We start from the raw sequence: 26255 nt of genomic DNA on the forward strand, positions 1-26255 counted from the left end.
AAAATTGAAACTTATAAAATGTACTTATTAAAACTTACAGTTATGTATCTACATTCATATTTATGTAAGCGAAGACTCCACAAAATTTTGAAATGTTTTTCAGTTGCGCATTATTGTGTGATTTGATTTATTTTCAGTGATTTTGGTCCATCAGGTGACCGCTTAATCTGCCACAATCTTTACTTATATAATATCAGCGTTGCAGAGATTTTTTACAGTCAAGCACGCACACTAATACAATTACAGTGTATACACATTCATTTTTCATGCTTTGAAGTGGCCCCTGTATGCATTTTAAGTCGGCGGCTTTCCACCTCCTGCAGAGCGCTTAAGCGTCGTAGCACAAAATCAGGCGCACAGTCTCGGCTACTTGCTCTCACACAGATCTTACTTTCTAATTCAGCCGACAACTTGCTCTCGGTTGTTTCTTTATCTCATTTTTTATTTATATTACATTGTATTTTGTTGGTTCTCGTCCTATTTACCCTTAGCCGCACTTCGCCGGGTTTCACCTAAAAAACTAAACCAACCTAAGAAGATTTGCCACACACTTCCATTTCAACATCTACGCATAGCGGTAATATTTGTTTGTGTGGCTCAGAGCGCCTTTTAACTTAATCTTATTGTTTGGCATGGAAAATATTTGAAATGTGAAATTTGAGAAAAATATGACAAACAAATAAAAATTGAGACTGACACCATAACACCACAAATGATAACAATCCGATTGCTATATGCGGCTTATATTTTTGATTTTGATTTGTGCGAATTTCATAACATAGTCAGTCAGTATTTTGTTTTCGCGTCCATACCAAATTCCAGTTTTTTGAATTTAGTGATGAAAAGGGTGGACAAGTTTTATTATTAGGGGCATTAAGGGATCGTCTCAGTGTGACCCTCCAAAAAATAACTGATTTTTGGGATTTTTTTTAATGTTGAAACTAACTAATCAGTCCGATTCTTTTTTATTAATAAATACATTCATGACGAATACAAAATTATTTTTTTATCTTTTTTAATTGGCACGTAAAAAAAGGTCCTGTACGATGTCCACGATTGCAGTCGCAATTTTGATTCAAAGAAAAAATTGTAAATAATTATTAATCTGTAGAGAAGTTGCTATCGCGCTATGGAAGGATTTTTTTCTTAAATTGACAAAATGGCGGCGTTTTCAACAATAAGTATCGAATTTGGCAATTTTGTCGATATTTTTCCGTAGAAAAAAATAGAAAGATTATAAAATAAAAATAAAAGCTTCCATAGCGCGATAGCGAAGGACGTTAAAAATGTGCTCTCCAAATTGGAACTAGATATCTTCAAAAATCTTTCTTTGAAAGTGGAAACCGTTTTGAAAAACACTATTATGAGAAAAACGCGTTTAAGGATTGGAGTCGTAAGTTGCCCACGTTGTTCCCTTTCTACAAGAAACGCTGTAGCGACCGTAATAATTTGAATTTCGGTTTCAAAATTTGAGAGAATGTTTATTATAGTGTATACTATCCGATAATGCGATATCTCGAAAATTTCACACTGAGACGATCCGTTAAAAGCACTTGTAGCTTTGGTCAACTATTAGCAGATCGAACTATATGCTTTCGATATTCTTATTTTGTATTTCATTTTCTTTTAGAGTCTTGCTTACTTTCCCTAAGTGGAAGCGTTTTTATCGCGACTTTCGTTGTGCTTGTTGTTGGATACTTTTTCAGGGTCAGTTTCTTGATTGGAGAACAATATGCGGAAAATACTTTTTTCATTTACAAAGCCTCTGTCTAGACCTTTTAGAAAGCTAGTGAAATTTTATTTAGTTGTCACTCTGCCTAGGCCGTCTTCGGAATATCTCGGAAATCTGCGAAAAATTTCATAATTATTTTTGGATTGGTCGTTTAGTATGTATGTTGTGTTATATATAGATAACTGCTTAAGTAGTTTGCTGATCAAAGTGACACATGCATTCACAATTATACATATGCATGTGCCATATTTATCTAACGAGACAGACTAACGGCCACACCCACTCGCTCCCACTTCCATAGTGACAGATATTAACACGCCAAAATCACTTGCCTGAAGAGGCCAAATAATCAATACAACATTTTCAGCTTTCGTAACGTCCGCTTTGACAGTTTTTACATTGAATTAACAAAGTCAATATTTGATACCGAAATATAGAAAAGTTTTTCATCGAAGAAAATCCTCCTACAATATGTGCCAAAACAGAATGCACGACAATATGTGCACACACATACCGCTGCGCTATTATGTAGATGTATTCGAAGAAAGTCAAGCGCACGTTTCATAACTACGGCCACCACCCCCCCCTGCTTACCTTCCCAACTACCTACCTATATTTAATACCAGAAAATGTGTATGTATACAAAAGAAAGCAAAGAAATGAATTTCTCTTTTGCGTCTGTGTGTGTAGGTGTGCAAATATATGTTTGTGCTTGTGCGAGTATGCAATTGACAGTTTTATGCATGCGTCAAATCTTCAGATATTATTTACTTTCAATTGTGGGGTTATGTCATGTACCACTCAAACTTGCCAGCGCAGACACGGGGGCGGGCGGACAACAGATAATCCCACCAACACTTCAAAGGCACCTTTTCTCAAAACTGTTCTTTCTAGTCGGTTGTGTGTGAGTTTAAGTGTGTTTGAAAGTTCACGCGGGTATACACACACACACATGTTCTAGTAAGAGTGTTTGTGTGAGTTAAATAAAAATTTGCCTCTGTTTGTGGCTCTCAGACAAGTGGAAACTTGTGCAAATAGTACATAATTTCTAAAGTGTTCAGTAGTCTCGGCTGACAGAGTGATACCAAAAATTCGTACATTCGAATGTATATTCACATATTATTTGTATTTATGTATACTTGAAGCTGCTGTTAGGCGGGTGTGTAAACATAGAAATTGCTAACCCAACTTTTTGCTGGAAAATCAGTGTCGGATGCCAATATGACAGATGTGTGCAATGGGAATACATGTTAATTGACCTCAAGGCGTGCGTAGTATTATGAAAGTTAAACACTTTTAGGGTAGAAAAGAAAATTTTATATGACTTCTGCTTTTCAAATTTATCAAAGAAAAGTCATGAAAGAATTTTGACAATGAAAAGTGGATATAAGACTTAGAAACACTGAAAAGCAAAATTGGAACAATAATAAATGAGCTTTGATGCAATAACTTGCAGGCATATGTATATTTTTCAAAAAAGGTGAAAATACTATTTTTGGTTAAAGTTCTTTATATCTGAAAAGAAAATTACAAATTCACATTAGAAACATAAAAAAATAACAAAAATGAGGCAAAACTCAATTGTTACACTTTTTCACCGATGCAATAAATAATATTTTCTTTTTTACTTCAGTAGTCTGTCCACAATCCTTTCACCTCTTTTAACGCCTTTAGACAACGTGGCCAGCTCTCATACAATTTTTTTATGAAATCTGGCGAAATCGGGTACCACTTATCCTCGACGGGCTCCTAATGCTCCTGCATGCCTTTTGGTGGATTGGGTAATTTGGCAGTTACCGTTTCAAAAAACTCTATGAGTTCTCCATTGTGTTCATAGCAGGGCTTTGCGCAGCCGCTTCATTGTTAAAAAATATTGCGATTTCAACCAATTTCGAAGTATGTTTAGGATTATTGTTCTGTTTGAATATAATCTGGTTCTCCCGCAAGCGAACCATGTCCATAAGATTCGGTAAATTTTCTTTTAAAATGTCCAGATATGTTCTTTTTTCATGTTTCCATCGATATTCACAATTGGACCAGCTCCATACAGCGTCATATACCTAAATCCTTAAACATCCACCCCAAACTCTCAGTTTGCCTTACTTGATGGGGTTGAAGAGATTTATGTTGGTCTCGTCGGACCAAATTTCCTTTAAAAATTAAAAACTGGTCACAAATAATTAATATTTACAATTAATATTTACAATTACTCATGTCCAATCACAAGTCCTGAGGGGCTAGTTCGTATATACATATGTATACAGACGGACAGACGGACAGACAGACAGACGGGTATGGCTCATCATATGGGTATCGACTCAGCTCGACATACTGATCATTTATATATATACTTTATAGGGTCTCCAACGCTTCCTTCTGGGTGTTACAAACTTCGTGACAAACTTAATATAACCTGTTCAGGGTATAATGAGTTGAAATTCAATAACTTGGTTTATATACATACAGTGGCAAGCAAAAGTGAGTGCATGTTTGAAAATTCTATGTTTCAATATCTGTAACTTCTTCAATATTGAATCAAATTCAACCATTCCTCGGGAAACCATACAACATCTGGTTGAAAGTATGCCCAGACGCATCGCAAGTGTGAAAAAAAGCAAAGGTCTTTGGACAAAATATTAAATTTCTTGTGTATATGCTCAATTTATTCGAAGATTTCATAATGTGCAAAACTGAGTGCATTGCTCACATTTTAAGTTTTTGACCGCAAGTCAATTTTTTTGTTTTAGTTTAACTTTTTTACAAATGTCATTTTCTTAAGTACATAATAAATAATTAATGCTGAAAATTTGTTTGAATTTCATTTAATATTGAGGAAGTTACAGATATTGAAACATAGAATTTTCAAACATGCACTCACTTTTGCTTGCCACTGTACTATAGCCTTCTGCTTTTCAAAACACAAAAAACTAATTAAATTTAACCTAAGTAACTGCCGTCTCTAGGGTCATTCTCTCTTCTGAACTGTATACATAAGTACTATGTATAGTATAATATATAATTATAAATCGTATTTAATGTGTATGCACTTAATGACACAAAAAATTGTTTATTTTTGAAAATGGGTTCCTAATCGATTTTACAATTACACGCACAACTTCGAAGCAACCACGAATGAGTTTCCACCAATAAAATATAAACGTCACATTTTACGCCGCCTACGTATTTTACAAAAAAACCACCTAGACGCACACACACCGAATACTTGCATACACACATACGTACATATTTACAATTGTATGCATATATAGTGTAAAAACTTCTTCGGGTATGGCATATACAAGCAGTAAGGATACATTTCCGTAAGTAATTACAATGGCCCGGTGATACGAAAGTATAAACACAAAATTTGGTGTCAAACTGTGCACCATTACATTAAAAAAACAACAACAACAACAAAAAAACGAAACTAAAACTGTAATAAAAGTATTGTTTATGATTTGAAGTCGACTTGGTGGGCTTGAGCCTATGTCACCGTGCCGCTGCATACTAAATGCTAAGTGCATGTAGATTTCACGTGGAAATTTGTGTGTTCGCGAGTGTGATATTATATATTTGAACGCGCTTCGTATTGAAAACAATGAACTTCCCCATGACGTTTATAACTTTATGCATATTGTATGTATGTTGTAACTACACTTGTGTGTGTGTTTGTGTGCGCCATAGTGAGCACGCATGCATGTCCTGTGAAAACATTTTAATAATTTAACATTTTCAAAGCGGCAGAATGCATACACACTGACACATACATACGTATTTCTACGCATTTACAGTTACTTCGCTCATGGTCGTTTTAATAATTCATCTATGCACACACACACACATGCTCGCATGCACGTGCAGCAATGTTAGCCAACACGAGCAGACCTTGTTCGTTGCCCAAAAGTGTCACAATTTAAATATCTGTGTGAAAATTGTAGCGGTAATATGAGTGCCGTGTCAAATGTTAGAAATGTCAGCGTTATCAAGTACTACCTTTCTTAACGCCCATTCACTAATAATGCAATTTCTTGCAGAGAAAACGTTTTGAATTACTTACCGCCTTTAAAGTGGTTGCCTTCAACTCTCAATGCATTTAGTGAACTATATATGTAACTGCAGCTGAGATTGATAACATATGAGTCCATTAGTGCTTTTATGGTAATATTAGATACTCTCATAGCTGCTGAAGACCGCTTTCTTTTGAAGTCTTGAAGGTCTTTGGGCACTTTTTTGTTGCCTTCCTCTCCTTTTCTACTAAAGCCCAGTATCTCTCAATCGGACTTAGTTCTGAACAGTTAGGTGGATTCGCTTCTGTAGGTACTAACATCACTCCACTACGTTGGAACCACTCTAAGGCTGTTTTGCTATAGTGACATAAAGCGAGGTCAGGCCAAACAAACGTGGACACTTCGTGTTGGCTTAGAAATGGTAGCGATCTCTTTTGTAAACATTCCGAAATACATATATGTATGTGTTTCGCTGTTGATTGTACCCGATGCAAAAAATGAGCTGTTTCTTTTGCCACAACTGCAAATTGTCTGTCACACAAAAAAATCTTTGGATATTTGCTTTTGGGCTTTGAATTTTTCAGCAACATTTCCTCGAGAATCGGTTGTATAGAATTCCTGTCCAGGCAGCTGGGAAAATTCCGCTGTAACATAGCTCCGTCATCCATTATGCAGCATTAGAATTTCTTAACATAATCTTTCGTCAACTTCCTAGCTCGTTGTTTTGCAGTTTTGTTCTTGACGGCGTTTCCATCCGGATCCGCCTGATACTTTCTGTACCTTGTGCGTCTTCAGGACAGCATTCTTATTCGTCCAGTGTACGAAAAATTCTGTGCAGCCAGCCTTCCTCGCCAATTTCCTGTCCGAAGTGCTTGAGTCCTTCTAGAGAATGGTCAAAACGTTTTACGCCTTCGCTCGATCATGTGGCTCCTTCTTTTTACCAAAACCTTTCTTCCTGTCAACACGCACATCTTCCTTAAAGCGTTTAATACCGCGATGAATGGTTTTAGGGTTAGCCCTTGCCTCTTTGGCAATTTTCTTAAAAGACCACTGCGACTTCTTTTGAAAAATTTCAATAATTTTTTCTCTCACTTCTAATTCGCTTACCATTTTCACCTTAAATAAATTTTTATTGACTCCAATGGTTACATAATATTTTCTGGTATTTATTTCAGAGCTACTAAGATACATTTTTTTTAATTTGAAATTTTTAATTGCACAGTATGGAAAAAAATGTAGCAGACAATTTTATTCGACACAGTCCTTGTGTGTAATGACCATATACAAAAATATAGTACTATACTGTACTTACATATATGTATGTATCAAACTATACACTACACTATACAAAGAATATCTTATAAATTGTGTTTATTGGTGTTCTCGACGAAGGAAGCTAAGATGTTGCCTATTTCTAACGCCTTTAAAAACCTCTGAGTTCTTATGAGAAGCTCTTTCAAGCTTGAGTTATTTTCGTTGGCTTGCAAATATTATACCTCCTTTTTTACTTATTTATTACGAGAACACATTTTGGCTGTTCAGATATAACTTTCCATAAAATACAAAAATCGTAAACGCAAACTTTACATGAATATATATTTCACCACGTTTCTACAAAAATTAAATTAAATAAATAAAAAACAATTTTCAAAATTATGTGGAAAAATTCGAAAGAAATTCTAAATTTTTCGAATGAAAGCAATGAAGTTTTCTTCTTTTTGAAACGATTTTCTTCCTGATCTTAAAAGAAAATTAGTAGCATACACACTGGCGCACATGTTCATATGTACATACATATATGGACACACGCAAGCTTGTGTGTGCATACAAAATTATAACCGCTAACTTTGTATGAATATACTATATTCTTCCACCAATCTACATACGAGTATAAAAAAATTTAATTTAATAAAAAACAATTTTCCAAATTATGTTGGAAAAATGTCTCAGTCTCCTTATTTGCGTTAATGATTTTTCGATAATGACTAACACTGAGGGTGGTTGGCTGGCTTAACTTCAATACACGCACATATACAAATACACACGTTTGAAAGTTTACTATTTCTGCTCTTTTACTGGCTCTCTCTCTTCTAAATTTGATAAGGCCGGCATAAAAAATAATAACGCTGATGAGGATAGCAGTAATAATAACAATGCTAATAATAATAATTATAATACATTTTGACCAACGCTACAAAAGCAATAAAAACGCCTGATGTGAAATTAGTGGCTGAAAAGCATTTAATAAACTTAACCGCCGCCCACCCGACGCCCTCACATAAATTTAAGCACTTTATCGCATCACATAAATTAACTGAAAAACTGTAATCTACGGCAAGCAGACATGTGCCCGAGCGCATTCAGCGCTACGGTATTAATAAATTAATAACAAAAAAGCCAACAATTCAAAAAATTATAAACGAACCTAAAACCAAACCGAACCACACACACACACACACAAAAGTATATTATGGTGCAACATTTTATGGAATGATAAAGTCGGCGCTGGCGTGAACAGAATTAGTGCAAACACAAATTTGAAATTGTGCGTGTATGTGTGAGATGATATGCACCATATCTGGATGTATGTATGTGTGTGCTAATTGAAAATCGATCGATAATGTTATGAAAACGGTATTTATTTTGACTCTTTTGTAATTTAGTATGTATTTACTATACATTTTCATATGTACATATGTATGATGTGGGAATACAATGTTACTTATTTCATTTTCGGCTACATCTTTCGCCATTTTTTTCACTTTCATCGAATTTCGTCAATGACTTCGTGATTAATTATTTCTAAGTTGTATTCTGCTTTGTCGAAAATTGATGCTCTCAATGTGTTTGCTCACATCTTTACCCATTCTGTGTCCACACATACATATGGTATATATTTATATTATATACATATGTATGTGATTTCGTCATATTTCATAGTGATTTTCATAACTCAAACAATGGTTCATTTAATAGAAGCAATCAGCAATAACAAACATTCATGCAAAAACAAATTGCTGCCTTAAAACGGTAACTTTAATTTTTGTGCGTAGCATGCCACAAATAGTGGCATATATGTACATACCTACATCTAATTTTGCTGAACATTTTACTTTTGGAAAAACTAAGCTCAAAAGAATAAAACACTTTACACTCACCGCAACGGAGCGTCGTATTGCAAACAGCCGAAAACCGGTAAAAGCCCAAACCCTCGGTTCTCAATTATGTGTTTGTTCATATGTGTGTGCAAGCGTCAACCCCAAACTTTGGCCAACACAGTCCGCTAACTGTTTGTGTGCTTGTGAATGCCACAATTTTTCTCACTTAAGAACTATTCTTTCATACTCTTACACCCGCGCCCAACGCTTTTACGAAAATATAAAAGTTCGTGAGATTAAAGCCCAGCAGTAAATTCGCTTGGCTCACGAAAAGCGCTGATAAACCCATTCCAATATTCTGATGAAGATGGTCGAGTTCTGTTGAATTTTTGCAAACAAATACCACAGAATTAGGAGGTGACCTTAGGCTACTTTCGTCCAGAGATTCCTTTTCCATGTCGACTTCTAAATCAGTATAAATGTTAGAGTTATTTATGAAGAATATTCAGAAATTATTAAAATATAAGTTGGAAGTGAACACACCCGAGACCAGTTAATAACTTTACTCCGAGGATAATGAGTAATATAGTGTTTGAAATCACTGATGATGAATAAATGTCCACTGTGTTCAATAAATTGATGACATACAAGTGTTCCATATATTACTAGTAACCCACTCACACACTATTGCTTATGCATCCTCACGTACATTGGCGATTGCTGAATTTCAAACTCAAAATAAAAGGAAAATCATTTTTTCTTTACTTTTATTACTTTTCTCCTCTTTCACTTTATACCTTTGGTTTGATTTTGCAGAGCGGCAAAAGATGCAGAAGCCAAAGAGTGGCATTGGCACACATACATGCACACATACGCTTACATGCACCTAAGGCATAAGCTTTGTAGTACATGTGAGCATATCAAAGCAGAAATTGTAACCACCTACATATTTGCAACGGGGGCGGGGATCCGGCCCACGTACACACATGCACGCATCCATGCAAGCATAAGTATGCTAGCGAACTGCCCACCAGAAATATTTTGAATTTAATTACACACTCTTCAAGTTTTGTACGCACACAAATACAAAATCAAATCAAATTTATCCAGTTTTTCAAGAAATGTTTGTTGAACGTTTCTCCGCATTAATAATTGTGTATGCAGCTTCTCGTTTGATTTACGTTCCTACTGGGTCACCGCCAACTCCCGATCGCCTCAGCATCTTCACTCCTCACAAGTGTTAATGTGCACATGAGTTGGTTGGGTGGGGAGCGGCTGGTCGTCCGAAATATTTGTTGCCATCCATTGTGCACATAACTCGATGGGTGTGCATGTGTGTGTGTGGCTGATTTTATATGGTTGCGTAGCAGCGTCCTGCAGTTGCCAACGGAAGTGGCCAGCTGCCAGTCGTCTGATTTAGACTTTTAGAAGAGGCGAAATAGAGCTGAGGAAAAAAAATTCGAAAGAAAATTGTAATTTTATCGAATGAAAGCAACGAAGTTTTCTTCTTTTTGAAACGATTTCTTTTCATTTTATTTCTTCCTGACCTTAAAAGAAAATTAGTAGCATACACGCGGGCGCACATGTGTATGCATGGACGCGTGTGAGCTTGTGTGTGCCACGACAAAATATATTCAGAGAAAGAGAATTTCTAATATAAGCCCATATGCCTAACAAATGTGCGATTGCACGAGTATGATGCTTTGTAAACAAGTTTCGGCTTATTAGGAGAATGCGTTGGGGTGAAAGCAAGGATGTGCGTATAAAATTCGGTATTACTGGACGAGAGTTTCTTTGCATTTCTGATTTACTACAGTTTCCGTTGAATATTTGATTTTTTTTGGCTTTTGAAATTTTCTGTAAGGTATGCATATCTACATACATACATACGTGCATATGTGTGCGTTATAGTTGTATTTATATATATGTGTGCCACACTTCGTTTGTACATTCAGCCGTTAGTTTGCTAGTAATGTGTTGAAGAAGGTGTAGCGAGCGCGGTGAAGTGGAGCAAGTGACGTTGGCAGAAATGGCATGTCTAATGAAAATGAGAAAAGTAGAATGAGTGGAGGTTTTTTTTTATACCTTTCTTTTAATTTGCAACGATATCGTAAGTCACAGCCTCCAAATGCGCCAACTCAGTAGTAAATCTGTTTATCGAACGGGTGTGAAGAGCAGAAAAATGTGAGTTGCGAGTGAGAAAAGTGGTGTATACTAACACTTTATTTTATATATACTTATTTAGGTGAAATGAAAAGCATATAGCAAAATGGAATTATGCAAGTTGTTACTCTTTAGCTCAAAATGTATTGCCTTTTGGATTCGGCTGAAATTTACTTAAGTTCTACGTGCTTTATAAGGCTTTGAAATAGAAATGACACTTACTTACTGCATAAGGAACTCCTTTTATACTTTTTACAGAACTCTATTCTCAAAATACCTCGGAGAGCTTTTTCCTGCTAAGCTTCTTTTAAAGTTTTAAAGTCCAAGCCTTGAAATCCATTCACAGGCAGTTCAGTCCAAATTTTGTAGAGAACCCTGCTTCATTGTGCCAATCAGTACACATCCCATAACGGTACATAGTTTTCGTTATTTCGAGTTCTTGTACCTTTCCATACATTTTTCAACGTCTTCGCACTATTGGAAATCAATAAAAAACATTTATGCTCCACATGGCTGCGTATGTGTGTAGGAGTGATTCGTGTAGGCCTTAGTACAAATTACGCACACATACATGCATGTGCAATGAGCAATAAATGACTGAATAATTTTATGCGTTGGCTCGATGATGGAAATAGTTGATGTTGGTAATTTTGGACAGCAATAAAGTGAAAGTAAATTCGTGTGCCCTCTCCAGAGCTTTTCCACTGTAGGCGAGATTTACTCATTGTCCTTTTTGCTTGCTTCTTAAAGAAGCTACTTTACCTGGCTTAAAACCTTTTCGGCCAACTTCAATTGCAAGTATGTAAAAATATGTAGGTGTACATCTGCAGAGCGCTGACGCTCGGTGACAGCTTAAGGCTCTAGAATTCGAAAACCAGAAATTGCAGAAAGAGTTCTTCCTCGGCGCAAATTTTACATTATGTTCCACTATGCACCTAGCTTTATGAATTTAATCAAAAAACACGTAAATATAAATGAAAAGGCAGCAGACATACACGCGTCCTGACACAATTTTCAGGAACAAAATCGATGGGTTTTCAATTAAAACTATTTCAATTTCGATGTGCCGCCAATCAAAGCCACCGGAAAGGGTTAGCCCATGCAGCCTGCATTCTAAAATTTTGTAATAAAATGAAAGAAACTCATTAACAACTGCAGTGCCTTACCCGCTTGGCCATGTGGCAAGGGAAAGTGTGTCGCGTACATCTGGCATGCGCAGCCAACGTGCCTAGCGCATGCGCAACATTCCAACTGCCTTCACGGCGCAACGCAATCTCAAAGGGAGCAAACAGCTGAGCTGTGCTGGCAGCCAAGCGCATGCCTCTCACTTTCATGTTCAGAGTGTGGTGTGTGTGTGTGTTTAGAGACATGTAATTGATGATAAGGTGCAACGACTTGCGACCGACGTCATAACCCTACCGCACCCTTTCGACCTTTTGTGCTCATCGAGCCACGGCAAATGCAATTTCAAATAAAATTTTCAACATTTTCACTTAAAATAGATGAAATTTTTCACCTAAAACAGTAGTGATATTTAGGAAAATGTGGAAAAAGGGTAACAGCATGCAGCCGTCCGTCCGTGCGCCATGCAACAAATCATTTGAACTCTGCACAATGGCAATAAAACACTAACAAACACACGCAGACTCACACGCATGTGTAAACAATCCTTGGTGTCACCCCGACCATGTAACCCTTTCAACATGCCACAAAGCAGCCAACACACAACCAACACCCAACAGCAAAAGAGCACACAACCAACGAAGGTAAATTTTCCAATTTTTCGGTTTAATGTGAATTTTTCCAACCGAAAGAGTTACACTATTGTTTTGTACTGTTTTTTTTTTTTTGTTTTTCTTTGCATTTACGTTGCGATTTTCAATTTTGCAATTTTGACATTTTTCGCACAAAATCGCGGGGAAATGTATCGCAATAACAGCAACAATAGATTATCACGATGCGGAATGGCGAAAAGGGTGCTGCAAAGTCCTAAATGTCACTAATCCGCACACACACGCACTGCGACATACACACGCACATGTGGCGCGATGTGTAGGGTCAGGCGCAAATGTTGTTGTAGTTGGGTAAATAGAGGATAAAGGATTCGTCGTGCGTCAGCGCAATTTAAACACCAGAAAAACTATAAATCCAACAAAAACAGCAGAAAACGGTAAAAATCACCAAAAGCAAACAACACAAGCCATCACACGAACAACAACAACAACAACAATACGTACTATATATGAATGTCGGCTCGGTGACAGTTTGGAAAATTAATGAATTGTGATTTTCCGAAATTTTTCGCAATTTTAGAGCATAAAAAACGAAAATTTATTTTAGACATTTTTTGCAAGAAAAAGTGATTTACACTTAGGGTGCCGTGCCGACTATACTTACATACATGTGTATGTGACATATCGCACTCGTAAGTATTTATAGCGCAGTGATACATTTTGAGTTTTGACACACATTCGGCGCTGGTTGTCCAATTTTTTATTTAATTTTATTTCATTTTTCGTTATTGTTGCTCTTTGTAATTCGTAATTGGCAGTCGAAAGGGGTTAACGCACCAACACTGAACCCATTAACGAGCGTTACAGACCTGTCATGTCACCGGGTCACCAGCCAGAGCAGCGACGCGAATTCTCCATTGCGAAAGATTATACCTAATAGAGCATACTTCGGATTTGCGCATATTTGCCGGCAACCGAAACCCAACCCTTAAAAATTTATGTGATTTTGTTGTTTTGAGGAAATGGGAAAAATCTGCGATTTTCTGCAGAATAAATGCGCGAATTTTGCTGTGTGTTTTTGTCCTTTTCCAGTAATCCTCTTAACGCTTAGCTGGTTCACTAATTAGTAACGTAATGAAATGAAGTTTAAAGTTTTCGAAGGTGAAGATATTCTGCAACGAAGCTACATAAGCATATTCATTTGGCAGCTGCAGTTTGCGGGAAGCCCTGCTTCAAAGGCAAGACTTGTAAATGGAATATTGCAGTCAGGAGAAGAATTGATTTGATCAGAATGCATAACTTTTGGGGCCGTTTCAATTTATTACACGACTACATATGTAAATGTTAAATAAAATATGCTAAAAATAGTTAATTATACAAATCCCGGAAAAGCAGCCTCAGGCATTGAGACTTATTTAGTCGATAAAGCTTGGAGTTAGCGAAGTTACAAACACGCCGTTTAGCTTATTTCGAATAACAATTTGTAGAAATGCTGTTTGAAGACTTTTGGTTCAAGGGTTTATATGCAGTTAGAAGACCGATGAAAGCGAATTTTTCAGAATTTTCTCTAAGAAAACTTTTCAATTTATTGATCCAAAAATTTGTACACATATTATGGTATCTTTTAACTGTTTTTAAGACCTAGTATTAGTAAAAATATTTATTTGGAAAGGAAATACAGCTGATCTCAGGGAGCTCCTCTAAAAAGAACGTTTTGCGGTGACCACTTCATTTCTGAAATGGAACTTTTGAAATTAAAAAACCAAACAGATTTCGTTAAAGTAATGTTAAATATAGTAATTAATTGAAGGAATAGCAAAATAAAATATATTTGACAAAATGGTGGTTTCTAAAAAAAAATCGATTTTAGACCATAATTTCGGCCATAAATTGTTAAAAAAAAAAAAAGAAATATTTGTCGGTGAGAAAAATCTTCGTTTAATTACTAAAAAAAGTATTTAAGAAGCGCGTGTTAAAATTTGAGATTAATCGGTCATAATAAACGTTTTCGAGTAATGTTGGTCACCAACTTTGAATACACCATTTGGAGAAAAACGCGTTTGAAGTTCGGGCCTGTACTTCCAAGCATCCTGAAACGCCTTTTAAAATTTGGATGTTACTTCGAAAATATTCACCGGAATGATATGAAATTTTCTGAGGGTATTCTCAAATATATGTACATTAACAAAATAAAATAAGCAAAATCGAGTTTTTGAAAATTCTAACTGTATATAACCCCTAAACTATTCATAAAATATGTTTAAAATCGCACAAAGATTGTGGCAGATATTTAGAACATTATTGTTCTCACATTATACCAGTTTTAATAACGTTCTCGTTAAATTGCTTATAGTTTTCAGCTGAAAAAATATAAATTTTACAAAATTATTTTTTTCAATTTTGTTTCACTAAAAAATGAGCTAAAAATCAAAATTTTACTAGTTAGTACTTAAGCATGAGCATGAAATCAAAATATTCACCCATTTGCCATGATGGGTGAGAAAAATTCAAAATTATATATCTACATAAATACATACATACATATTATATATATGTACAACTAATATTTTCAATTAAAAATGTCAAACGTTTACATTTACTAAATAAATTCGTTAAGAAATATACATAAATAAATGATAATTAAAATGGTGAATAAAATAAAAGTAAAAATATAAAATAAAAAACACAAAAACAAATAATAACAATACCAAAAAAGCTATACAAATACATAGGTTTATGGAAGCAAGATGTAAAATTGCATGTGAAAAATGTGTTTCCGAAGGACTCAATGAGATTCGGGACTAATTTATTCCGTAATATCTGAAAAAGAGAGTAAAAGAACTATTATCTATTTGAGAACAAATTATTTGAAATAACGGTGGTAGAATCGTGTGGATACGACGAATAGCGGCAATAATGTCGACGGCACAAAATCAAAATTAGCATAAGAAACCAAAAAAAACAAAAATGTTTTAGTCTTCAAACGTGTGGAAAATGTAAAATTTGAGCATTTTGTTTATATATCGGTTTATATTCCAATGAAATATGTGTGAACTTTTGAATGTTTAAAATAAAACTTGTTTTCAGTGTCAACAATTTGAAGCTTAAATTTAATTAATACTATTTAATTAATTTAGTTTACTTACGTACTTGTATGTGTTGTCTCTATCTACAAAACCAAAATCAAAAAAACAATTTCATTGGAGATTAATATATTTAAATTGATAAAGAAATAATGCAAATTTTTAATGATCATTTCCTGTAACAAATTAAAGAAAATATTATAAATTGAGAAATTAATAAGGATTTAAGGATATCTACCTTGTATCCTGAATGTTGGTGAAAATAAATTATGTATAAAAAAACAAAGTTGTGTTTCGATGCTTTCTTGGCGACCAGGTTTGTACATATGTAGATATAAACATGTTTAATAAATATTACGCACTGTTTGTAAACGCCGCACAGTGGACTAAAGGACCAAACTGACAGAGATTAATTAATAACTTCAGAACGAATAAATCATAATAGTTAAAAAACAAGCAAGAAATGGCTACGTTCGGGTGCAATCGAACATTTTATACTCTTGCAACTAGCAAGAATCATGGCCAGTAAAATACTTTAAGGCGCAAAACGTCAACCAGAGGATCGGAATCCAAGCAATTTTATTTATGTATGCATACATACTATATACTATATATAACTCATACACTGACCGACATATTCGGCATAAAAAAAAACAAAAATCATTATATTTATTATATGAAATTTGCGGTAGAATCGACCCGATTTTACCTATTAACGATTATGATGCCACGCACTAAAAAAATGTCCTCAGGGTTTCATTCAGGTACCTTAAATACAATCATTAATCATATGGACCAAAGTCACCCGATATTCGAAAATACTGATAATAGTTATATGGGGTTAGGTCTTGTTTTCGCACAATTGTATTTATTTTAGCCACAAAGATATACTGTTATGAGTAAAACACGTTTTGTCGTTTTCAGTGGGATAACTCAAATGTTGGCCGATATGCTATACATATCTAGTATAAAGTCACCAGGAAGTTGAAAAGTCTTTAATATTAGATATATGGGAGCGCAGTGACAGGAAAGGATTCTCTCTGAATTTCAATTGCACATCGCCCTCATTGCTCGATATTTTCGGTCAAAAGTTAACTATAGGCACGGGAATCCACATATTCGGTACCTAGGGGCCTGAGCAGTTTTGCATGGATTTGAGCAATTTTTGGTGATAACGTGGCATATTTCAGAGGAATTATTATTGGGAAATTGTATTCCATTATTATAATGATTTCTTGATTTGTGTACTGGAAAGTGAAAGAATCAAATGGAATTTCCAATTGTGTTATATAGGATGTTGGTTGTATTGCGAATTCGTCCATTTTCGCTCTCTGATATAGGAATATGAGGAGCATGCCACGTACTAAGTTTAATCGAAATCGGTCTGCCGGGTCTTGCGATATGAGAAATGACCAAAATGCGATTTTTCACACCGACTCTCATAAAGCCTTCTCATACCATCTCGGAGGTAAAATTTAATACTCTGGCGTAATTAGTTATTGATTTATTGCGCTTTTAGTAGTTTTAAAGTCTACCGTTACATGGGGAGTAAGCGGAGTTATCTTCCGATTTCATCCATTTTCACACTGCCCGCAACATTTCTTAGAATATTTGCGCTCAGCAAATGTGGTTGTTGTAGCTTAAGTGGTTTATATGTGATATGTATGTGCATTAAACTAATTAGATGGTGGGGTCACGCATACTTTTTAAAACGTTTTAAAAAAATATAGTTTTATATCTTAATTTAGAGTTTAGTTATTGCACTTTAAAGGTTTTCGGGTAATGGCGATGTGTGGGCGTGTGAGAGTTGCACGGAAGGTTATTTTCGCCTCTTCGTAAACTTTAATATGTCTTTTTGCAAATTTTGTTGATGTTGTGGATTTCGATGAGTTTAGTGGGTATAAGGAAATCAACATTGAGAACAAAAGATCTTGCATTATAGTCAAACCTGAAAATCTTTGTTCGGGTGTGATGCAGACGGAAGTGTGCGCCTCTACCGCCACCTCTGACATCAGCCCAATTGGAAGCAATTGATTTTCTATTATATCTCCAATTGAATATAAATTTTATGAACAGATGGTGGAATGCAGAACCACAGGTATATGCTGATGAATATGTATATCTGCAGTTTCCCATATGTTAGTGTGAAAAGCTTCCATATTCACTGCATATTCACAGATCGTAGTGCGCAAAATTGCATTAAACCTTCTTATCTCAATAACGTCTCCGATAGTTACTTCGGAAACTATTGTGGGGTTATGGAATAGGTACTTCAGTATCATATTCGATAGATTTTAAAAATAAAAATTTTGATAGATTTGATTAGAACCAACTATTGAAACTAATTGCGAAGTACTTATCCTTCTACTGTTGTACAGACTTACGTTGGCGGTCACCTCTTTACATGGACTTCCATCAACGATTTGCCAACCTTTCGAATTTGAGGGTCCGTCTTGCAGTCTTCAAATGACTTAACTTTCCATTCACCCACTCCTCTTATATTACATGGCGAGTTCTCCAGTGTATTCACAAAATTTTCAAGAGCTTTTTATGTTATTGATTTTATCGGCATGATATTTACCTTCATAAATAATTTTACTTTTTTGTTGTTGCTTTTTCAATGCGCCAAATTAAAAACAGGCTGCGCTTTGAGCATGATATTTTATCTAAAGGAAAATATTTAAATCTTGGAAAACGAGATGTTAATTTCATTCATTTACTCCATGGAAGATCGGCGAACACAAAAAATAGCACATTAACTGGAAGATTGGCTTCAATGACGAGTCAACACGAACACAAATACGCAAAATGCACAGAAACAATTTATTTAGCAAATGCATACCTGTATCTTTCAATTAAAATGCTAATATCAACATAAATTTATCAATATTATATATTTTCCAAATATACTTGTTACCGAAAAAAAGCGGGAAATTGTATGCGTATATCTGTCGTGCGATTCGTCAACTTTGTTAGCTTACACAGAGAATGTAGATTATATTTATTGTATATATATATATTTATTCTATAGTCTACATTCTCTAGCGTACAGTTGTACGAATATTTAAAGAAAAACAAAACAAAAATTATTAATGGTTGCAGAATGTATTGTGCATCGTCCACTGTGCATCATGCAGAGAACGTAAAATTTTATACGTTCTTTGCTCTTTCTCCATAATGTCGTAAGAACGTAAAATCGGTTAATTTTAACATTTTCGCTTTTGTGTCTCCACTAAGTCAATGGACCGTTAGGTTTGCATCATTGCTTAACCGTTTCACACGCTAGTGAACACGAGATGTCGCCACCATCGGCTGGTCATGTGCTCATTTCAAACGCACCGGAAGTACTAAAACGGAAGCAGCTCATCCGGGCCACATGACTTCGCCAACAAACACGAGGTCTGGCCGATTGCAGGTAAAGAACAAAGAGCTATCGATAACGAATGCGACGCACTTCCGAATGTGCTGGCACGTGAATACTACATAATGATGTGATTGTGTTAGTTTAAATTCATTGAATAAAAAATAATCAGAACACAAGTTTATTAAGCGACCAATTAGAAAAAATATTTTTTGTTTTTTTTTTCTATCATAACTGAGGTATGTTGTGCACAAGGCTGTGCTGGAATGCCGTTTTTCTATTACGGAGATATTTGCAACTGTTCTAATGTGCATGAGTCATATGCAAATCACCCTTTCACTGCATCAGCAGCAAGCGATTTCATACATACATATGTATGTACATATGTACAAACACATAATTTGTATTTATGAATGAGTTCATTTTTAACGTAATGATAAGTCATCAATTCTTTTGAAATAGACTCACACATACGAAAGCATGTATGCGTGTATAGAGACTGGATTTTTGGCATTTCCGTTCTAAAATCGTTTGAATCGATTTTGTGTCACCATTTGTCAACTAAGTAAATACATATGTATGTATGTACACATACACCTTCGACATAATAACTCAACTATTGATCGACCGTGATTGTTTCATTCCTAGCGAAATACCAGAAGTTCTTTCGCCATTGATTGGATGTGGCGGTCAAAGCTTCATATGCTATGACAGCGCTACCCTATTCGATAGAAACCTAAGAGCTTTACAATTCGACGAAGTACATTTTACCTTATGTGATTCCATTTCAACCAAATGGTCCCGGATTAAGAATAATTGAGAACTCGCTGGCGCACTTCCTTCAATTTGTGAAAAGCTCGCTTATACGGCGCGCCACGAACTTACGAGAGTTACACATCTCTACGGAAGCGTCGAGTTTTGACGGTGACTTTTCACGAACTCAGCTCGATGTGGCACACAATTCATAACTTTTTGGATTTGAATTGAATTTAATCGACGCACAAAGCCTTGCTCGAATAATATGAGTGTATATACATATGTATATGTATATGTGCGTATGTATGTGTGTACTTAGTGTGGGAATTACTTTTAAGGGCGAGCCCTACTTTACCATACTCAATTGCTCATATGCATTCGTATTTGGATGGGGTGTAGTTGGGCGCGCATTTGTTACGGTTTCAATGTGTCGGCAGAGTTTTTCCATGCTTCCATTTTAAATTAAATAATGGAAAATTCATATTTCATAATTAAACAATTGAACGCCCGTGGCCACAATGGTTCGCTTTTCTTTAATTTCTCTCTCCATATACATACATACATACATGCATACACAGAGCACCAATCCATACATAAATAAAGTAAATTAGAATCTAGTACCCTGGCTGTCTGTTGGTGATTTTGAGTTTTATAAAAATCAAAAACGACAATAAACAGTTGTTGTTGTAGTATTTTTGTAAGCAAAACACGAACTATACAATGTTGGAATCTCCTTTTCTCGATGAGTAAACTGTTGCTATTAAGATATCTGGTACACTGTTGTACGCCTATTCCCATCCCGGAAAAGAGTTATGTGGCAGGTGCTTAAATGCCAGAATTAACTGTATCTTCGAGAATATGTTTTTTGTTAAAAATAGTCAAAAGAGTTCCAAAAATTGTTTGGAGTATTTTTTGAAAGTGTTCTTTTGTCTCAGCTGCCATTATGATGATAATTATGGCAGATATCTTATAGTTACATATTTCTCGAGAAAATATTGGGTAGTCGAAAAAGTATTTTCGTATTTTTAATCAAACTTCAACTTATTTTTTTTATATTTATAATAAACTTTTAGGAAGCAAATACATATGTATCATTTTGGTCTACCACTTTTTGCCATTTTTCCTGCAGAGACATTATTCCATCAGTGTAAAACTTTCATCGGTGTAAATTGAAATTGTATACATACAAATTGAAACTTCCAAATTTCCAGAACGGAAGCGAGTGAACCACTGTTGTGCTACGCGAACTGATCATGTCCGTAAACTTCACAAATTTCATTGGTGGTTTCCGTGGCATTCTTCCCTTTTTATACAAAAATTTTTAAATATAGCGAACTTTTTTCATCTTCCAAAAATTTAATTTTTTTTTTGTTAAATGAAGCTTAAAATCTCACCTTTCCAACACTATATGTTATGACACAATGTGATTGGTAGCACTGGAGATATACGACTGCAACGACATCTATTGACAAAATACGAAAGGACTTTTTCGACTACGCAATATTTCCGCGATTTTTGCATAATTCAAGTTAAAAATCATTATTTTAGGTTTCACATTTTTGCAATCCAGCGAGCAAAAACTATAATGGGGTAGTTGCAGATGAGTTAGGCATATAACAACCGGTTTCTTCTTGTTTTCCATAATTTAAAAATAATCGAGAATCGTTGGAAAGAGAAATAATTTTTATTGCCATCAAAATAAGAATACCAAATTGAATATACTTGATATGTCTGTGTGTACACACATACAACGCCCATGTATACATATATGTATGTGTGTATGTATGTATATATGTATGTATGTATGGCTGTTCACTTAGCATAGCTTCTTCAATATTAGCGGGGAATGCGTCGCAGACGAGCAATAAGTTTAAATTTATGCATACATACTCGTAGATCATGTACAAAAGCATGTGTATGTGTGTGCATCCTCCCTTTTCGTAGCCTCCCATTCATTCTGGGGTGAAATTATAAATGCACACTTCCTATTAAGACACTCAATGTTCATTACGAATGCATCTCCATTGGCGGCGTGTTTTGGGCAATTTTAGGGTGCTTCAAATTCCTCTAAAGCATAATGTAAATTTATAGTAAGTGCATATGTACATGTATGTACAATGTGTGGTGTGCACATCTATGTGGATATGTCCGTATATGAACTATGAATTTTTTTATTATCGTCCATCATTTAATTGGCTCAGTAAGCAGCGCTTGCCGTATCAAATGTTTGCAGCTGAGACGCATCTTCAGCACTTTCGAGTCGCCGAACCCGAACGTCTAAATAAATTCAAAATTCTGACACGTCAAAAAGTAGGACCACATTATGTACTAGGGCAGGGCTACGCGACGTTCTAACCAACACTAGTGACCGAAGTGTTCCAAACTTATGGCAAAATGGAAAAATATAGTCACATTAACATTGCGTTGCCATTGAACATGAACACATCTGGTCCAACGCTGCATAACATGGGGACACGCAGCAAACTACTTCGTTTGGTTCACCATATACTCTACTTACTCTGCTTACACCAGAGCATCAATTAATGTGGTATTATTAGATCACGTTTTTGACTAGTGAAAGGTAACTGAATGAAACAAGTTTTTGTTTATATGTCATTGATTTTTATTTATTATTATAAATTGTTTATGTAAGTTAAACATTCGTTATTTAAAGTAATTAAAATCTTCTAAGGGGAAATTATGTAGCTGGAACAATGTTCCTCTCGCTTTGAGACAGCTTCTCCAATCACGCAAGATTATTGTATTTGGTGCAATCATCATTTCAGTTATCTAAATAATAAAATTTTCTATTATTATCCAAATAAACTAAATAGATTTAAAATGCAATAATTACATACAAATACAGCCATGAGAACTTGCGTGCTCGAGGCTAGCTGGGCTAAGTGCGCCGTCTTTAAACGAGTTTTTCTCGAAACAGTTTTTTGAAGTCGGTAGCCAAGATCTCGAGAACTACTCAACCGATCTTCATGAAATTTTACACAGGTGTTCAAGATACAATTCTTAAAGACTTGGCCGAGGGATTTTTTTCGATTACAACTATTTGAAAAACAAAATGTCAATCAACATTTAGTGATTTTTTAATTTTTTTGTAAAAATGTTTGCCAATATTCCAATTTTCAGTTTTTATTTTCTTCGTCCAATTTCTAAGTTAAGGTTTTAACTAACACACGTTTTTTCACATTACATGATTAGAGAATAAGTACTTATCTTGCCAACGGGGCGAAACTTTTTTCCGAGCAGTTACTGGAAATGGTCTCGACATGGTCGAGTTTAACATTTTTTTTTTCAAAAATTTCAGAATTTCTTTGTTAATACTGTATGTTTGTAACAAAAAGAGATTCTTATAAAATATTTAATTTTTTCATATGAGAAAAAAATTGTTGGAAAAAGGCAGTTTTTTACCCGAGGGAATCACTTATCAACAAATGATGGGGGACTCCCGCTCTCTTTCGCAGAATTTAAAAAAATTTTACATTTGGAAATATAGCAAAAACACATAAAATTTCTTAATTTTTGTTTAGAAACTATAATCAATTTGCCATATTCTATTCAGTATATCTAGTGGCAGCAGACGCTAAAGCGACATTGTTTCCGCGAATTTGTAATGATACCTCATTTGCAACTGTCTGCTGTTTTTTTTACTTAATGAGGCGTTCAAACTCGGCTATAATCGCGTAAGCGGTGTCTACGCCAATTAAGAAGAAGAAGAGGCGTTCAAAGCGGGTTTTTTTCAAATACGGCATTCAATATACTCACTAATCACTCAATAAATATTAAAGTTATACGCTTTTTCATTATAATATACACAATATATCTACCCAAATCCACGAAATAAAAATTTATGAAAAAAAATTACGTGTCTCGCATTTTGGAAAAATTCACCAACTGAGTAAAAATCTATGATTGAAATTAGGCAGCACCGAGCCAAATAGCCGAATAATGACGAAAAAGATTGGCATGGTCCAGTGCGGTTAGGTATGTAACCAGGTGTGCAACCAGGTCTGCTTCAAAGCATGGTCCATTTGGACAATGTGGTCCTTAAATTTTTGCAGGGGAACAGCTGCTTTTCGCAAATGTGCCGAACAGGCCACCTAACGAAATGCGTGCGAGTGTGTGTGTATGTGTATTCGTACCATACAAACACACGACGATGAATTAAAGAGGGAAAAAGTAAAATAAGAAATCCCATGCCGCTAATTTTGCAAATAAATAGTGCTTGGCAGCGACACCAGCACGGGCATCGCCAACGGCAGAGACGCCAGCGGGGTTGCGTAGAAAATAAGAGAATGAAAATGGAAATGGGCTGTCTGAATGCCTTCGCAAATAACTGTGTCTATGAACTTTGTGGATGAATAGATGGGAAGATGCGCATTCCCTTCTACCTATCTACATATCAGACGAGTGTGTATCTAAGTATGTATGTATGTCCGTGCGTAATTGCAAAGACGGGTATAATGATGCACGATTGTAAAATCGTGTATGTACATATATAGTATGTCGATATACCACGTACATATATGTATATAGTATATTAAGGACGTATATTGTATTATACTTGCACAACAACATAAACTTCAAGACTTGGGATTTTTTATTTATACAAAAAAGTACGCGGAAATTGTAAATAAAACGCAAAATATTGGACTATTTTTCAATATTTATTTTGTCCCCTTCAAAGCAATCCCCACCATATGTAATACATTTATGCCAACGAGTTTTCCAGTCCCCGAAACACCTTTTATAAGCACTTTTTGAGATGGCCTTCAGCTCCTTCAGCGAATTTCTTTTTATCTTTTCGATCGGCTGAAAACGGTTTCGTCGGAGCGGAAATTTCGGCTTGGGAAACAAGAAAAAACCACATGGAGCCAAATCTGGTGAATACGGTGGTGGATCGATGGTGTTCTTTACGTTTTTGGCTTTAAATTCGGTCACAATCGTAGCTCAATGCCACAGTGCATTATCATTGTGTAAAATCCATGAATTGTTGTTCCACAATTCCGGCCGTAACCGACGGATGTTCTCACTCAAACGCCTCAATACGGCCAAATAAAACTCCTTATTGATCCTCTGTTCCTCCGAAAGAAATTCATGATGCATCAAATCATGAATATCGAAAATAATAATAAGCATCACCTTGGTTTTTGAGCGGCTTTGGCGTGGTTTGTTTTAGTTTCGGCTAGTTTTTTAGTAGTTAGTTTGTATGTCAAACTCAAGCCTATGTCTCATCGACAGTTAAAGTGCTCTCCATGAATGTGGGATCGAAATGCATACCATCAAGCATGGCTAAAGAGACCTGAGTACCCTATTTTTTGAAAAAAGATTCAACTTTATCGAAATGAGTCGAGAAAGTACGCTCTTCATACCGAAAATATCCACACAATCATGGAAGAAACATACTGTCGATGCTTCTCTTATGTTTCAGTACATCACATTTTCCTCATACAACTTAAGTTCAGTAAAAGAATACGCCGTCGAATAGCGCTTAAGACGATTAATTCCAATGACGAACTTTCTCAAGTTCGACGTATTTTGATAAGTTTCAACTCATCGATCGATGGATATTTATTCACAATATTCTGATTTTGTCATGGAAAACAGCTGCACATTTGCATCAGTTTAACCTTTCAATCAATATTTTTTTGTCGATTCAAGGCACGGTACGGTGTCTTGTTCAATGTGACGTTTGGGATCATTAGCTCTCTGAACATCAATACACAGCTTAAAGTTTGTTGCAGTGAAAAAGTGAAGGTTAGAAATTTCTTTCTCTTACATAAAAGAATAATACAATAAAATAATATTAATTTATAATTGATGAATTAAAAAATTAAAAAACAACAATCAAATATCTCAAAATATGTTTTATTTTTTTCAATCCGACCACGCATGTGCTTTAAACCCTTGAATAACGATAAAATTAAACCAGTAAGGAAAGGCTCAGTTCGGGTGTAACCGTACATTTAATACTCTTGAAGCTTGCAGGAATCAAAGTCTGAGAAATTCCTTCAGCAAAATATGGGAGTTGGGGGTAGTATTGCCCCGATTTTGAAATTTTTGCCAGTAAAACATACTATTAAGATTCCACATAATAAAAAATTTCATTAAAGTACCTCACATACAATCACCAATCAAATGGAGTAATGATATTCGAAAATTCTGATATTAGTCTTATAGGGGCCAGGTCAAATTTTCGCTTTATGTACAAAGATATGTGCTTTGTTATGAGTAAAACTCGCTCTCTCATTTTAATCGCGATAACTCTCATTTTGGCCGGTCTATGCGGTACAAAATCATCCGAAAGCTC

This window comes from Bactrocera tryoni, chromosome 5 (assembly GCF_016617805.1).
Source record: "Bactrocera tryoni isolate S06 chromosome 5, CSIRO_BtryS06_freeze2, whole genome shotgun sequence".
NCBI classification, from domain to species: Eukaryota; Metazoa; Arthropoda; class Insecta; order Diptera; family Tephritidae; genus Bactrocera; species Bactrocera tryoni.